At 42.0% G+C, this 17,034-nt stretch overlaps 1 long non-coding RNA gene across 1 annotated transcript; it reads left to right on the forward strand.

Moving 5' to 3' along the window:
- Nucleotides 1-14,379: 14,379 nt before the first annotated feature.
- LOC122067284 lies at nt 14,380-16,604 on the forward strand. Its single transcript, XR_006136648.1, has 2 exons — nt 14,380-14,761; nt 16,013-16,604. It is a non-coding gene; the product is annotated as an uncharacterized LOC122067284 (long non-coding RNA).
- Nucleotides 16,605-17,034: the final 430 nt, after the last annotated feature.

The raw sequence follows: 17,034 nt of genomic DNA on the forward strand, positions 1-17,034 counted from the left end.
GTATGCCTACGGGTAAAGTTAAACAGTTGAAGGAGGTATATGGGCCGTGCCCAGTGGAAATTAGTGGAAAGAACTTTGATGCAAAACTCATTAAGTTTAATATGCAGAATTTTGATGTTATATTGGGCATGGATTGGTTGTCGGCTCATCGAGCTAATGTGATCTGTGCTGAAAAGCTGATTAGGGTGGCAGATGACGAAGGGAAAGAATTGGTATACCGAGCAGATACAATGAAAAGGGTGAGGAAGGTCTTTGTCTCTGCTCTTCAAGCGGTAAAATTGCTAGAAAGTGGATGTCAGGGTTACTTGGCATCGATACTTGATGTTGATGTAAGGATTACACCTCTAGAAGAGGTAAAGGTGGTTAAAGAGTTTCTCGACGTTTTCCCAGATGATCTGATGCATTTACCACCTGATAGAGAGTTGGAGTTTGCCATAGATTTGACTCCTGGAGCAGCTCCAGTATCTAAGGCTCCATACAGGATGGCACCAGCTGAATTGAAGGAGTTCCAGATGCAGTTGCAGGAACTATTGGAAAAGGGGTTTATTCGCCCAAGTGTTTCACCTTGGGGTGCCCTGGTGTTGTTTGTCAAGAAGAAGGATGGCATTTTGCATATGTGCATAGATTACCGGGAGTTGAATAAGTTAACCATTAAGAACCGGTATCCTTTGCCACGCATTGATGATCTATTTGACCAGTTATAGGGAGCCAGAGTATTTTCAAAGATAGACCTTCGGTCCGGCTATTATCAGCTCAAGATAAAGAGCAGTGATATACCCAAAACAGCATTTAGGACTCGATACGGTCACTATAAGTTCCTAGTGTTATCTTTCGGGTTAACCAATGCACCGGCAGCATTCATGGATCTAATGAATCGAGTATTTCAGGATGTCCTCGATAAATGGGTAATTGTTTTTATTGATGACATCTTGATCTACTCCAAGACCGAAGAGGAGCACACTCAACACTTGAGAATGGTGTTACAGAGGTTAAGAGATCAACAGTTGTTTGCCAAGTACAACAAGTGTGAATTCTGGCTTGAACAAGTTGGATTCCTGGGGCACGTAGTGTCTAAAGCCGGAATCGAAGTAGATCCTGCAAAGGTGAAAGCAGTAGTGGAGTGGGAAAGCCCCAAGAATGTCACCGAAATTAGAAGCTTCTTGGGTTTGGCTGGATATTACCGACGTTTCATCGAGAATTTTGCCCGAATTTCAGCACCAATGACTAAATTGACTAAAAAGGGCGTGAAATTCGACTGGGCAGAGAAATGTGAGAAGAGCTTCCAGGAATTGAAAGAAAGGTTGGTGACTGCCCCTGTGCCGACTATTCCTGAAGGCACAGGTGGAATGACAGTTTATACCGTTGCTTCCAAAGTTGGTTTGGGTTGTGTTCTCATGCAACGCGGTAAGGTAATAGCGTATGCATCCCGACAACTAAAGGAGGATGAGAAGAATTACCCCACTCATGTCTTGGAACTAGCTGCAGTCATTTTTGCCCTTAAGATATGGCGACATTATTTGTATAGGGAGAAGTGTGAGATATACAGTGATCACAAAAGCCTGAATTACTTCTTCACCCAGAAGGACTTGAACATGAGACAGAGAAGATGGCTTGAACTCATGAAGGATTATGACTGCGACATTCAGTATCATCCCGGCAAGGCAAATGTAGTGGCAAATGCATTGAGTCGAAAGACACAGACTGTGTCGCTCTCATACTTAGCAGTCAGCCCACCACTCGTGCAAGAGGCGATGCTAATGGATGAAACCCTCTTATATGAAGGGGCAACCTTAAAGCTTGAACCCCAACCAGAAAACCTTAAATGGTTGACTGTATCCTTGACGGCTCTACAGGTGCATCCGACAATTAGACAAGAGGTAATACTGAAGCAACCTTTGGATCCTGAATTGCAGCGGATCAGAGTTAAGGTTCAAGATCAAACAATAAACGACCCAGATTTTGCTTTAGCCAGTGATGAGGCATTGATGTTTCGAGACAGATTGTGTGTACCCGACGATTTGGATATACAAGACAAGATAGTGCGAGAAGCACATAGCTCCGAGTACTCACTTCACCCAGGAAGTACCAAGATGTACAAAGACCTCAAACAAAATTACTGGTGGCCAAGCATGAAAGTCACAATAGCTCTGTATGTGGCGACTTGTCTCACATGCCAGAAGGTAAAAGCTGCGAGGCATCGACCTTATGGTACTCTTCAGCCACTCCCAGTACCAGAATGGAAGTGGGAAAGGATTACAATGGACATCGTCACCGGACTACCAAGTACACCTAAGGGAATGGAAGCGATATGGGTGATCGTTGATCGGCTTACCAAGACTGCTCATTTCATTCCTATCAAGACCAAGTTCTCCATGGCCAAACTAGCACAACTTTACATGGACAACATAGTGCGCTTACATGGAGTGCCAGTGAGCATTGTTTCAGATAGGGACCCAAGGTTCACTTCCAGATTTTGGAAAAGCTTACAGCGTGCCTTGGGATCACAACTGAATTTGAGTACGGCTTTTCACCCACAGACGGATGGTCAGTCGGAGCGAACCATACAGATATTAGAGGACATGCTCAGGGCATGTACAATGGAGATGAGTGGGAGTTGGGAAGAATATATACCTCTTATGGAGTTTGCATATAACAACAGTTACCAAGCTACAATTGGGATGGCTCCGTATGAGGCGTTATATGGCAGAAAGTGCAGAACTCCTTTGTATTGGGATGAGGTAGGTGAACATCGAATGTTAGGACATGAGATGATACAAATGACTTGTGACAAAGTTGACGTTATTAGAGAACGGATTAAAGCAGCTCAGTCCCGTCAAAAGAGCTATGCGGATACCCGCAGAAAAGACATTGAATTTCAGCCAGGAGAAAAGGTATTTCCCAAGATATCTCCTACTAAAGGGTTGCAAAGGTTTCACAGAAAGGGGAAGTTGAGCCCAAGATACATTGGACCATTTGAGATCTTATCCCGGGTTGGCTCAGTAGCCTACATGCTTGCTCTGCCACCTTCACTTGGGGATGTTCACAATGTATTCCATGTATCCATGCTGAAGAGATACGTGCATGATCCATCTCATGTACTACCCGTGGAACCAGAGTACCTAGAAGCTGATATGACCCATACAGAGCAGCCAGCTGAAATTATGGACCAGAAGGTGAAAACCCTTCGTAACCGCTCTATTTCCTATGTAAAGGTGCGATGGGCTGATCATTCACTTGAAGAAGCATCTTGGGAGGTAGAGGATGAAATGCAAGCCAAGTACCCTCATCTTTTTTATCAACCAGGTACGCAATTTCGGGGACGAAATTTTTCAGAAGGGGGGGTAATGTAATACCCTGCTTCTTAATCCCGGTCTGATTTCACGGTCGAATCGGTTTAACCGTGTAGGAACCGAACCAGAGGGAGTTAGAGCGGGTTCCTTATGGGCTATGATGGCAAGGGTGACCTTAAACACCGGCTGGCCCGACAGGTCCGAGCCAGTGCCAGAAGAGACGGGAGTGCCCAAGCCGTGTACATGCACCTACCATAAGGCCATGTATGGATAAAGCAGGTATTATAGCCGTATTTTAAGGTATATACGTATGCTACATCGTATGCCAGGGGTGGGCCCGAACCCTGTCAAAATCCCAAGTTTTGGCCCTCAGGTGGGCGGACAGGTGGGTGCACCCACCCACCTGAGTGACCCGTCCATGTGCACTATTCACTTATTCAGGAATTATATATATAGCTTTATGTTTTTCTTTTCTTTTCTTTTATGACACCCGTACGTTGGTGAGAAGAGTAAAGAGGAGAGAGAAAAGAAAGGGAGGAAGGAAGGAAGAGAAGGAAGAGGAAGAAAAGAGGGATTTCAGTGGCGCCGAAGCTTGATCTTCCCATTCCGGCACCGGAAGAGTGATCTTCAACTCTAGATCTACATTTGGAGGTAAGCAAAGTTGAGTTCTTCGAACATTCACCATACCCAAGCTTAAAACCATTGATTCGAGTAGGGTTTCTTGAGATCTTGTAAATCCCCTTTAAAATGATGAATCTAAGGTTTAATGGATGATTTATGTGTTGATCTTGAAGGGTTTGAAGAGGTATTGACAAGGTGGAAGAAGCATTGTGGGTTTGAAGTGATTTGGAGGGTTTGAGGTTGTTCTTGAGCAAAGAAGGTAAGATGGGTTCCCATCCCTTGAATCTAACCTAGATCTATGTTAGAACCATCCTATAGGACCTTGAAGGTGTGAAGAATGGGTTGGGAAAAGCCCCATTTGAATCCCCAAAGAATGGAGGAAGTTGGGAAGAAACAGGGTTTTTTTCGCCAAGACCGGTGGGTGCAACCGGTGGGCCCCTACCCGCCTGTGGGCACCCACCTGAGAGGGCAGGGGGGCCTTCGGGCACAACCGGTGGGCCATCCTACCCGCCGGTCCTAGTAGGGGCCCCTGGCCCAACCGGTGGGTGGAACCGGCGGGCCCCTACCTGTCGGTCCAAACCGGTGGGTAGGACCGGTGGGCCAGACTGCCCACCTGTCTGACCCACCCGTGTGGCCCCGAAGGTGATTCTTACGTCCGATTGGACCCGAATCGGACGTGTGACCTTCTTTTAACGTTCTAAACATGATTTTGTCATCGAATCTCATTGATTTTGATTCCAAATGGTGAAGTACTAACCCCCGCTCAATTATGTTAGGTTCACCAACTCCTTCCCGATTCGCACCGGATCTCACCCGTACCGAATGGGAATCCTTGTATGCTACAGGTAAGTGGGGAGAGGACATTTGGCCTTGTTTCAAGGCATTGTTTGGCATTCATTTAATTATATCTAGTCTAGTCATGCCATCATGAATATGCTATGTAGATTAGTCATTCCTCACATTGTTATGCATGTGTGCTATGTTTACTTTCTAGATGCCAATTGAATGAGATGTTTGTATGTTGAATGTGGACATCATGGTGCATGATGCATTGATAGACTAGATGCCGTAGTCGGCTTGGAAACGAGTGCATTGGTGGCCCGTGGAATGGGACACGGAGGCACTATGCTATCGTACTATTGTCATATAGGAGCATGCGGTATTAGGATTTTCACCATCCCGTGCTACGACCCTTCCCAACAGGGGTTAAGTGTTGGGTTATCATTTGGGGGGAAGCAGTGGTCGCGGTCGTCGGGTCACTGTGGCGGTTAGACATAACGCCTGGCGGGTCATGTAGGACAACCGGCAACCCCGGTGGTACATTCAAGAGGGCCAATTGTACTACTTTTAAATTGCTGGAGTCAGCACCTTTATTTTTAGTCATTTACATTTCTGTTGAGAGCCGGTGGACGACATTGTCTTTACTTTTCTGAGTACTCACGGTGGGCCTTCTCCGACAGCCCTATGGGGGTATCGCGGGAGGGAGTTCGCGACTCGTACCCGGAGTATACGCACACTGTGGTTGTAGTAGCACTAAAACCAAGGACTTAGTAATGTTGCATAGGTGGATGTGATTTAAAATGTATAGCATGGCATGTAGTGCATATGATGTGTTTTGATGTGTGGACTACTGTGTGGTCCATCTTACCACTTACTGAGCTAGTGAGCTCATCCCACGTGTACACCCCTTTTTAGATGATTTTGCAGGTCATACATCTGAGGAGCATGGGATGGGTCCCACAGTCGAGTTTCCTGAAGAGGACTGGTGGACCCCTGAGGAGTTAGAGCACGGCACTGATTGCTCGTGCGAGAGTTATGCTGCGGGACAGCAGTTCTGAGGCCTAGCTGAGTTCCACCTTTGAGGCCGTGCTGAGCTCCACTTCTGAGGCCGAGCTGAGCTCTTCTATGTGATGCCGAGCTGGGCTCAACCCTTGATGCCGAGCTGAGCTCTAGCCTTGATACCGTGCCGAGCTGTGTACTATGATTGTTTTGGTGGATTCCCTTATGTACTTGATATTTGAATTTTATTTTTATTGTGTAAATATCATGCCTTCGGGCCCAAATGTATATAATTATTGTATCACAATTCGGGTATCAAGTATTATGGGATTTTTCTCAGGTAAAACTTAGTCTTCCGCTGATCTGATGAGTTTGTATTAGTTGTGAGTATACTGTGGTGGAATACAGTATCTGATGATCCTGACAGGTTTGGGTTAACCGGATTTAACCCGGTCACTGGCCCGGTTCTGTGAGAACGGGGTGTGACAGTTATAGCTTGGGCGGCACTTCGGCAAAGCTTCGGCTAGGGAAGGCTACTAAAGGGCTAAAACTTGGAAGGCACTTCGCCTAGGGGAGGCTACTAAAGGGCTAACTAAAAGAAGGGACTAGAGGAAACTCAATAGGGGAGGGGCTAAAAGGGGGGCCAAAAGGCTAGAAAGGGAGCCAATGAAGGCAAAGGCGAAAATGGATTAACTCACCCAAGGGAGGGGGGTAGGTATACCAACCAAGTGTGTCTTGGGATGGTAAATAAGAGCCTATTTATAGATTTTTGGATCCCAAGGGGGTGAAATTCAAAGCTCTTTTCTCATTTTGACTCCCATTGGGTGAGAGACATTTGTGGGGCTGCCAATGATTCGTAGGCCGCGAAGAAATATTATGGGGAATACTCCAGATTCTGATCTGGTGGTGTATAAGGGTTCATCTTTCGAGGTTGATCACACGAGATCCGATGGTCCGATTTTGACGTATTATATATTGTTGGAATCATTTTTTTGAGCACTGTCCATCCGTACGGTCACTTTTGTCCCAATTACTTCATACATGACATGTCATAATTAGACCCCTCTTTTCTCCGATTCTAGGGTTTCTGGATTTTTTAGGGTATGAAAGGGGTATTCTGGGGTTAAACCACCTTAGTCAGTTATTATCTCTATTGACTGAAAGCAAACGGCCTCTGAATAAAGATGCACTTTAGTAATTGTTTTAAGAAAGGATCTGCACGTCCCTATAATAGAGCGAGAGAGAGAGAGAGAGAGAGAGAGAGAGAGAGAGAGAGAGAGAGACTAGTTAGAAGTTGTAAGATAGTTCATTAACGCCTCGCCCCATTAACCTTGCATAATATTGTCCTCTTTGGCCCATGGGTCTCAAGACTTTAAAACACGATGTGCCATGCTAAGGAGGCTACAGGTTATTAACTAGCATAATAATCTCTCGTTAAGCAATGTGGGACTAAAGTTTACACACCATCTCCGATCTCCCTAACCCCCTGGTACTTACCTTATTCTTGGTGGGGACACCACACCGATCTCCCAAGTAAGTCTAGAACTTGTCGTATTCTTGGGTGTCACAATCTTTCTCCCTTTCGGCACAATATCCCCGTTGTGGCCTCACACTCTATGGGGGTTTACTTTGATACCATTTGTAACGCTCTGACCCCATTAACCTTACACAATATTATTGTAATACCCTACTTCTTAAACCCGGTCTGATTACGCAGTTGACCCGGTTTAACCATGCAGGAACCGAACCAGAGGGAGTTAGAGCGGGTTCCTTATGGGCTATGATGGCAAGGGTGACCTTAAACACCAGCTGGCCCGACAAGTCCGAGCCAGTGCCAGAAGAGACGAGAGTGCCCAAGCCGTGTACATGCACCTACCATAAGGCCATGTATGGATAAAGTAGGTATTATAGCCGTATATTAAGGTATATACGTATGCTACATCGTATGCTAGGGTGGGGTTCGTGCCGAGGCCCGAACTCGGTCAAAATCCCAAGCTTTGGCCCTCAGGTGGGCAGACAGGTGGGTGCACCCACCCACCTGAGTGACCCATCCATGTGAACTATTTAGTTAATTAGGAAATATATATATATATATATAGCATTTATGATTTTCTTTTCTTTTCATTTATGACACCTGTACGTTGGTGAGGATAGTAAAGAGGAGAGAGAAAAGAAAGGGAAGAAGAAGGGAAGAGAAGGAAGAGGAAGAAGAGAAGGATTTCAGTGGCGCCGAAGCTTGACCTTCCCATTCCGGCGCCGGGAGAGTGATCTTCAACTCTAGATCTACATTTAGAGGTAAGCAAAGTTGGGTTCCTTGAACATTCACCATACCCAAGCTTAAACCCTTGATTCGAGTAGGGTTTCTTGAGATCTTGTAAATCCCCTTTGAAATGATGAATCTAAGGTTTAATGGATGATTTATGTGTTGATCTTGAAGGATTTGAAGAGGTATTGACAAGGTGGAAGAAGCATTGTGGGTTTGAAGTGATTTGGAGGGTTTGAAGTTGTTTTTGAGCAAAGAAGGTAAGATGGTTTTCCATTTCTTGAATCTAACCTAGATCTAGGTTAGAACCATCCTATAAGACCTTGAAGGTGTGAAGAATGGGTTGGGAAAAGCCCCATTTGAATCCCCAAAGAATGGAAAAAGTTGGGAAGAAACAGTAGGTTTCCTGCCAAGACCGGTGGGTGGAACCGGTGGGCCATCTGGCCCACCTGTGGGCACCCACCTGAGAGGACAGGGCCTTCGGGCACAACCGACGGGCCCAACCGGCGGGCTAACCGGCAGGCCACCCTGCCCGCCGGTCTTAGTAGGGCCCCCTGGCCCAACCAGCGGGCCAGACCGACGGGCCAACCGACAGGCCCCTACCCGCCGGTCAAGACCGGTGGGTAGAACCGGTGGGCCAGACAGCCCGCCTGTCTGACCCACCTGTGTGGCCCCGAAGGTGATTCTTACGTCCGATTGGACCAAATCGGACGTCGACCTTCTTTTAACGTTCTAAACATGATTTTGTCATCGGATCTCGTTAATTTTGATCCTAAAATGGTGAAGTACTAACCCCGCTCAATTATGTTAGGTTCACCAAATCCTACCCGCTTCTCTCATCGGATCTCTCCCGTATCGAATGGGAATCCTTGTACGCTACAGGTAAGTGGGGAGAGGACGTTTGGCCTTGTTTCAAGGCATTGTTTGGTATTCATTTACTTGTATCTAGTCTAGTCATGCCATCATGAATATGCTATGTAGATTAGTCATCCTCACATTGTTATGCATGAGTGCTATGTTTACTTTTTAAATGCCAAGTGATGAGATGCTTATATGATGAATGTTGACATCATGGTGCATAATGCATTAATAGACTAGATGCCGTAGTCGGCTTGGAAATGAGTGCATTGGTGGCTCGTGGTATGGGATGCAGTGGCACTATGCAATCGTACTATTGTCATATAGGAGCATGCGGTTTAGGATTTTCACCGTCCCGTGCTACGACCCTTCCCAACAGGGGTTAAGGTGTTGGGTTACCATTTGGGAGGAAGCAGTGGTCATGCTTGTCGGGTCACTGTGGCAGTTAGACATAACGCCCGACGGGTCAATAGGACAGTCGGCAACCCCAGTGGTACATTCAAGAGGGCCAATCGTACTGCTTTTAAATTGCTGGAGTCAGCACCTTTAATTTCAGTCATTTACTTTTCTGTTGAGAGCCGGTGGACGGCATTGTCTTTACTTTTCTGAGTACTCATGGAGGGCCTTTTCCGACAGCAATATGGGAGTATCGCAGGATGGAGTTCGCGGCTCGTACCTGGAGTATACGCGCACTGTGGCTGTAGTAGCACTAAACCGAAGACTTAGTAATGTTGTTTAGGTGGATGTGATTTAAAATGAAATGCATAGCATGTAGTGCATATGGTTGTGATTCATTGTGTGGACTGCTGTGTGGTCCATCTTTCCACTTACTGAGCTAGTGAGCTCATCCCACGTGTGCACCCCTTTTTAGATGATTTTGCAGGTCATACATCTGAAGAGCACGGGGCGGGTCCCACAGTCGAGTTCCCCGAGGAGGACTGGTGGGCCCCTGAGGAGTTAGAGCACGACATTAACTGCTCGTGCGAGAGTTGTGCTGCAGGACCGCAGTTTTGATGCCGAGCTGAGCTCCACTTCTGAGGCCGAGCTGAGCTCTACCATGTGATGCTGAGCTGGGCTCAACCCTTGATGCCGAGCTGAGCTCCAGCCTTTGATGCCGAGCCGAGCTGTGTACTTTGATTATTTTGATGGTTTCCTTTATGTACTTGATATGTGAATAGTACTTTTATTGTGTAAATATCATACCTTCGGGCCCATATGTATATAACTATTGTATCACAATTCGGGTATCAAGTATTACGGGATTATTCACAGGTAAAACTTAGTCTTCCGCTGATCTGATGAGCTTTTATTAGTTGTATGTATGCTGTGGTGGAATACAGTATCAGATGATCCTGGCAGGTTTGGGTTAACCGGAGTTAACCCGGTCACTGGCCAGGTTCAGTGAGAACGGGGTGTGACAATTATCCTCTTTGCCCCATGGGCCTCAAGGCTTTTAAAACGCGTTGTGCTATGTTAAGGGGGCTAGAGGTTATTACCTAGCCCAGTAATCTCTCCCTAAGCTATGTGAGACTAAAATTTATACATTATCACCGATCTCCCAAACCCCTTGATACTTGCCGTATTCTTGGTGGGGATACATCATCAATCTCCCAAGAGGGTCTGGTACTTGAAATATTTTTGACTGTCACAGTTCACGCACTAGCCTAAAACTAAAGAAAGTGAAGTTGTCTGTCTCAGGTTTATGGGATAACCCATGTTCACGAGTAGTCATTTCTCTTCTACTCAGATTATGAATTTTTTTTTAATTAAATAAAGGTTTGGACGATCTCAGCTAATATGGTGATCATCGAACCCTAATGATCCAGATCGATATCAGATTCGATACCAATCCAATACTCAAGAACTAAATCCTTAGTCGGTATAAATTGAAAAGTGGCTATAAATGGAAGGAAGTTGCATAATTGGACGAAATTTATAGGAATATACCAGAACTGTCAGTAAAAGAGAGGAGAAACCTTCTGATGAATTGATTTCTGATCTCTTTGAGAAGGGTCTAATAGAAAATTTGCAAGGGGATGATAGAGTCATATAACTAATCACAACTTAAAATACTCAAGCTTGAACTTGATGGACAATAATGGGAAAGAAATAGTGCCTAGATAAGAATAAATTCTTTCTATTTTAAATGAGAATGAAGAAAGAGAAAATTGGTAGAGAGAGAGAGAGAGAGAGAGAGAGAGAGATATTTCTTTTCTATTCATTTCTTGATACCAAACTAAGCCTTAATAAAAATGCCAAATGAATAAGAAGACTGGATAAACCGAGTGGGTTGGGATACCTATACCTTTCCTGGCTTTTATTTATTTTTTAATTGTTAGGTCCTATGGAGAGTTGAACTCATGGCCTCTTAATTTTGAGGTGTTGGTCTTTGCTGACTTGAACTCGATCTTATGATAAGACCGATTCAAAAGGGGCCATGTTTTAGTTTTAAATCCTAGACCCTAATCTATGTGGTGATCCCCTATCCCTTATCTCTCAATAAGAGGATAAGATTCCATTTCAGATGAGGGTAAAGAAATCGGAATCGGGCCCTTTCCAATTCTTAATTGCCCAATTCTCTTTTTACGTGCGACATTTATACATTTTAAAATCCAACAATTGTGAAAATTTTTTGGTCTTCAAACCTATTTTATCCCCTCAAATGTCTGTCAATCGGATAACCGTTGGATTTGAGAATGTACAAATCCCATGCAGAAAAAAAAAGTAAGAATTGAACAATAAAGAGATAAAAAGGAGTGGATACTAAAAAAATACTCTTTCTCCTACACATTACCACCTTCTTTCTTTCTTTCTTTTTTTTTTTTTTTTTTTTTTTTTTTTGGATGGAGAGACAAATTAACTGAAGGAGCGCGGAAAGGGCACAACTGCCATATCCGTGAAAATCAGAGACGAAATACAAGGGGGGAGGAACAACCTCCCAATAGGACTCTAATTGGGATGAGACTCTAGTTGAAGCAAGCTGGTCAGTGACAAAGTTGGCTTCATGAAGAGAGTGCTGGAATCCTACGAAAGGAATTGAGGAGCATAGTGATCAACAATCTTCCATGAGGTGTTGCACCCGCCAGGGAATAGAGCTGCATTGGTGGTTAAGTATTCAAACCACCATTAAGTTGTCACTTTCAATCACAATATTGTTTAATCCCTTGTTCTAACTGGGGAGGAACAACCACCTTCTTTCCTCTTGACCCTTTTTTACCTTTTCTTTGACTAAAAAAATTTCTTTGCGTACACGCGAATGCAGATTCCTTCCTCTTAAAGTAATAAAAAAAAAATAAAAAAAATATGATGGAGAAAAACCAAGAAAAGGAAATGATGAAGAAATAAAATAATTGAGGGAAAGCCACAATGGGACTTAGGGAGGTAAGAAAAAGACGATTCTCTAATGGTATGATTAATGCATTGAGATTGATTAGCTCTTCCACCCCTTCAATAAAATATATTAATGGACTTGGAATCCCCATCGTTTGAAGGGAGAGGAATAATCTGTGTAGGGAACCACCTTTGACCCACCTTATTAGACACCATCCAAGCCAAAGGGTGGGTGATGAGCACATTTATGTGTGAAATCTAGTGTAGTAAAACATGCATTTTACATATTTAGAATGGAACAACTTTGGGTTTTATTCTCTTTTTATAGGTTTTATATTTTCAAGGTCTTAAAGACTATCGGGCGCTATATCTCCAATTTTACACGTAAAGAGGTCATGTTTCTTTTCATGATTGTGAAGAGGACGGAATTCTGAGCAAGATGAAAGTGTTCAATTGCAAGTACACATTCGTTTGATCAACCGTACAAGTGATTATTCTTTTCGGATCAGAAAAAGAATAATGGATCAGAATTGAACTGAGATGCAGAACCAGCCCATCTGCAGTTGTCCCAAGGGTATAAGGAATATTTCAAATGCCAACAAGGATCAATGGACCACATCCTTAAGTGATTGAAGATTCGTTTTTGGTAACAACAACTATCTAGCATAGTTGGTGAGTTGTGGTGTGCAAAATCCCTTCCTTATTAGGAGGTCTCAAGTTCAAACAGAGAAAATAAAGAGAAAAAATAGGAAAGAAGAAAAAAAAAAAGATAAGGGTATGGATGAAATTTTTCATTAAAATAGAATATTATCCAAATCCAAGCAAGAAAAATCAGCCAAATGAGGTTTCTTGTGCCAGAAGAGAGAGAAAAATAGAAAAAGGGAGAAGAAAGTAGGAGATCTCTCTCCACACGTTTTCTCTCTTCTCTCTCCGCCACTTTATCAACAAGATAAAAAAAAATCTTTTTTTTTTCTAGAAACTAAAATCTTTAGCTTCCCTCCCCCATTCTCTATATAATAGAATTAACATAAGGGGAAGAAACACTTCATTCTTCTTCTAGGGTTTTTGTTTTAGTTGTTCTATCTTTTTCTCTAGCTCTAGTTCTAGGTTTATGCGTTAAACACTTTTGTAGGTTATTTTTATTCAATTAATGCAAGCACTTTTGTTTTTGATTCAGTCTTTATTTTTATTGTTTAAGGCAATTGAAGTTGTAATTTTCAAGTTCTAGTTATAGGCTTAGTTCTAGGTGGCAAGAATAAGCTATGAAGCATGTCTTTTAAGTTCAATTTTTTTTCTTCAGGTTTGCTTTCTCTAGTACTAAAAATTTCAGATTTGGTTTATTTCAGAACTGGTTTTTAGTACTGATAGTATCTCAAATCGATCAAGTTTTCAGTTTAAGGGTTGAAGTTCAAGTAAGTATGCTCCCTCAGTAGTCTTCTCTCCTCCCTCTCATTCCCTCTTCTGACTACCCTTTTTTTCTTAATTTAGGGTTCTAATTTCAGTCGTTACATTATTGCTATCCCTTTTCCCCAAAGTTCATGGCTAGTGTATGTGTTGGCTTTGCTCCTCCTAGCCATAGAACCATCAATTTATTGCTTTTATTTTAATTGTCTCCCTTTTCCTAAAGCCAAGTAGAGTAACCTTTGTAAGAGTGACTCTCTGGTCAAGTAGGGAAGCTCATATTATGATGCATAACTCAGGCTAAGTAGAGAAACCTACTTGTCAGTCTCTCTCTAGCTTTATCCCCTTTCTTTTTTTACATTATTTTTATTTTAGTATTTTTTTCCTTCATTGCTTATTAATTGCGTGGGGTGTTTATTTTCAGCTATTTATTTATTTAATTTCAATTGCGTGGCTTGCGTCTTTAAATTCTTAGATGACGAATGGTTAAGATGTTATTTTAGATACATATGTTTAGGACGGTAATTAGAATTATATCAAAATCATTAATCGGTTCACTTTCACATTATTAAAAGAAACAAAAAAATAAAAGTGGCTATTCTCCTTGTGTTCGACCTATAGCTACACTGATCCGTATGTTTATGGTTACATTTTAAATCTTAACAGTGGGCCTATTATCATAGATGATGTGACATAGGTTAAGGTGGTTACTCATAGGGGAGGAGATCTATTACATCCCATATGTTGATTTCACATGGATTTTAAAGGAAATTAATATTGTTTGATATGGTCTTGTATCCTCTTATTTTATAAATTGATTCATGAGGTTGAGGTCTTTCAAACCCGTATCTCTGGTATATGAGCAACTAATCCGACCCAACCAGCACACGGAAATATCGACTGGTGCTGTAGATAAGTCTTTGATGATTTAACCGATTGAAAGCATAAGCGTATTTGTTTTTTAGGTAGAGAAAAGCATAAGCGTATATTGTTTAGCAAAAAAAAAAAAAAAAAAAAAAAAGTATAAAGAGCGTAATTTATATTTTGTATACCGCTTCCGGTGTCCCGCGTCCCTATACCAATACTTCCCGAGGCTGTCGTTTCGGGTTTCGTTGACTCCGTTCAAAAGATTGAAGCTTTTGTAGCCTGGGCGCAAAAAGACGCAGTTCTACGAACAATTTCCTGTCCGCCGACACCTCCACCGGGGAAAGAAAAAATGGTGCGACTAACATATTCAACTTTCCCTTTAGTAATCTCTTGTTTTTGCTTTTCATTCTAATTTTCTTGAACTGAATTGATTTTGAACCTGTTCTCTCCCTTATTATGCTTCATTTTAGTTTTCTTGATCTGAATTGATTTTGAACCCGTTCTCTCTCTCTCTCTCTCTCTCTCTCTCTCTCTCTCTCTCTCGATCTTCCGGTTAGGTTACGAATCTGTTAAATTTTGTAATCTGTGTTGATCTATTTTAAGGCGTAATTTAGAATGTACTATGTTTCTCTTTCGTGAAATGGGAATTTGCTAGAGAGATAAAATGAAGTCTTCTTTGTGATCTCCCGTTGGAGGTGCTCGGTTGTTATTGAGTTTCAAGTTGGTACCTTAGTATCGAATAAACCTAATAAGAATTAAATCTTTAGACATTTGTAAGGTACAAGAAAGCAGGATGGACTATTTCAAGTTTTCAACTTATGATAGAAATCGAGGGGCCTTTGGGTTGGTTTTTTTTTTTTTTGAACTGGTGTCTGTGTGTGTGGGGGGTGGGGGGGTGTTGGGTGACGAGAGGATGATCTCTTATCTGTAGGAATGGAAAAATTATGGATTGGAGTTCATTTAATAAATGAAATAATAAAAGAGGAAAATTGGAGCAAGCTTTTGAAATATTTCTGCAGAGTTGGAATTGCCAACCCCTTCATTCATCTGATTTTTATTTTCCCGCCTTAGCTATCAAGGTTTCAATCTATGTGAGTTAGACATAACTTTGGCAATATTTGCAGCTTGGATTCGTCTTATCAAGCTATAATGTTTCTTTGCTCTTGAGTTTTGTCATATTGTTTTGGAAACAACACTGCTGGAAGCAAAATACGCTTTATAGAGTAATGATGTTTGTACTGGAGAAACTCTTTAATCAGCACAAGATTTGGTCAATTCTTTCCCACACTTCTATGAAATTTGGTTATGACTAATGCTTTAGTGGAAATACGACCCTTGATTGATTTGCATTTGCAACCCCCTGTATGGGTGATGACTTTGCAGATACGTAGTTCCTTATTCATTGTGACCCAGTGGGCATCTGTTTATTGTTATTATGGGTGCAATGTGGGAGTTGGTTCAAATTTCTTTGTTAGCTGCACATTCTTTTGAGATTGCTGTGATTACATCGTGAATGATGGGTCATGATGCTTTGACATTGATTGTGTAATTTTTAACTGGCTCAAGGATTTTATTTATTTATTTATTTATTTTTTAAGTTCAGGTTGGTAGAAGATGAAGAAAAAAGTTTGTAATAAAAGGGCTATGAAGGAAATAATTGTGGTGATATATCAGTGGAAGGCTCCATTCAACACTGTGGAGATTCAAGGGACACTCTGATTTTAAAAGAATGAATAACAGAGTTCAGGGACACCTCTGATTAAAAAATAAATAAATAATAGTACATATGGAATCAAAGTGACAAATGGTCAAGTTGTTTCACATGAGAGAGATTTCATATAGTGAATCAGCTGTTGATGTCCAGCTGTAGCTTTTAGCTTGCTTGTTAGTACCTTAGTATTGTACTATGTAGCTCATTGGTTACTTTCTTTCATGGTGCATATGGTATATAATGGTGTCCCTTGGTTGTACAGATTAGAATTGTATTCCTTAAGCCTGTTTAAATTTTAGGTTTCAAAGCTCTCTGAGACTCTCATTATGTAAGATGCTTTAATTTATCTAGAAGTAAAATGGTTAATGGGAATAGGAGCACTTGAGTGTCCTTAGTTTGTAGACATTGAAATTTTGGAGGCAAGCTTCCTTCCCTTGGTGATTAGTCTATCAATATCTTATGCAAGTCTCAATTTTATAGATGTTTATTAAGAGTTCAAATTTTTTGTGTTTGGAATTGTAATGAGGTTCTGTTCCTTGTTCCTCTCTATCTGGGTAATCAATTAAAAATCATCTTCTCTCTTTGTACTTTTCTTTTTAACTACATTATTTCTGTTATTGTCTTAATCCTTTCATATCTTTTATTCGTTTCCATATATTCACCCATCTAACCATAGCTGTATTCTTAAATTCAAGAAACCTAATCTTTCGCCATCTAATTAGTCCTTTGGAACTTACTAATCCTCCATTTCTCTAGCATAAACTCCATCCCAAGTCCACCTGTGGACCTGAGGTTCCTGTAACCTATAAAATCTCCAGCCATCTTTATGTTTATTTGTCAACATTTTCCATTGTCGGCTTGTCGCTTCACCCAATAACCCTGAGTCCTTGGCCATTTATAGCTTTATTTTCTAG

This window comes from Macadamia integrifolia, unplaced genomic scaffold (genome assembly GCF_013358625.1).
Source record: "Macadamia integrifolia cultivar HAES 741 unplaced genomic scaffold, SCU_Mint_v3 scaffold281, whole genome shotgun sequence".
NCBI classification, from domain to species: domain Eukaryota; kingdom Viridiplantae; phylum Streptophyta; class Magnoliopsida; order Proteales; family Proteaceae; genus Macadamia; species Macadamia integrifolia.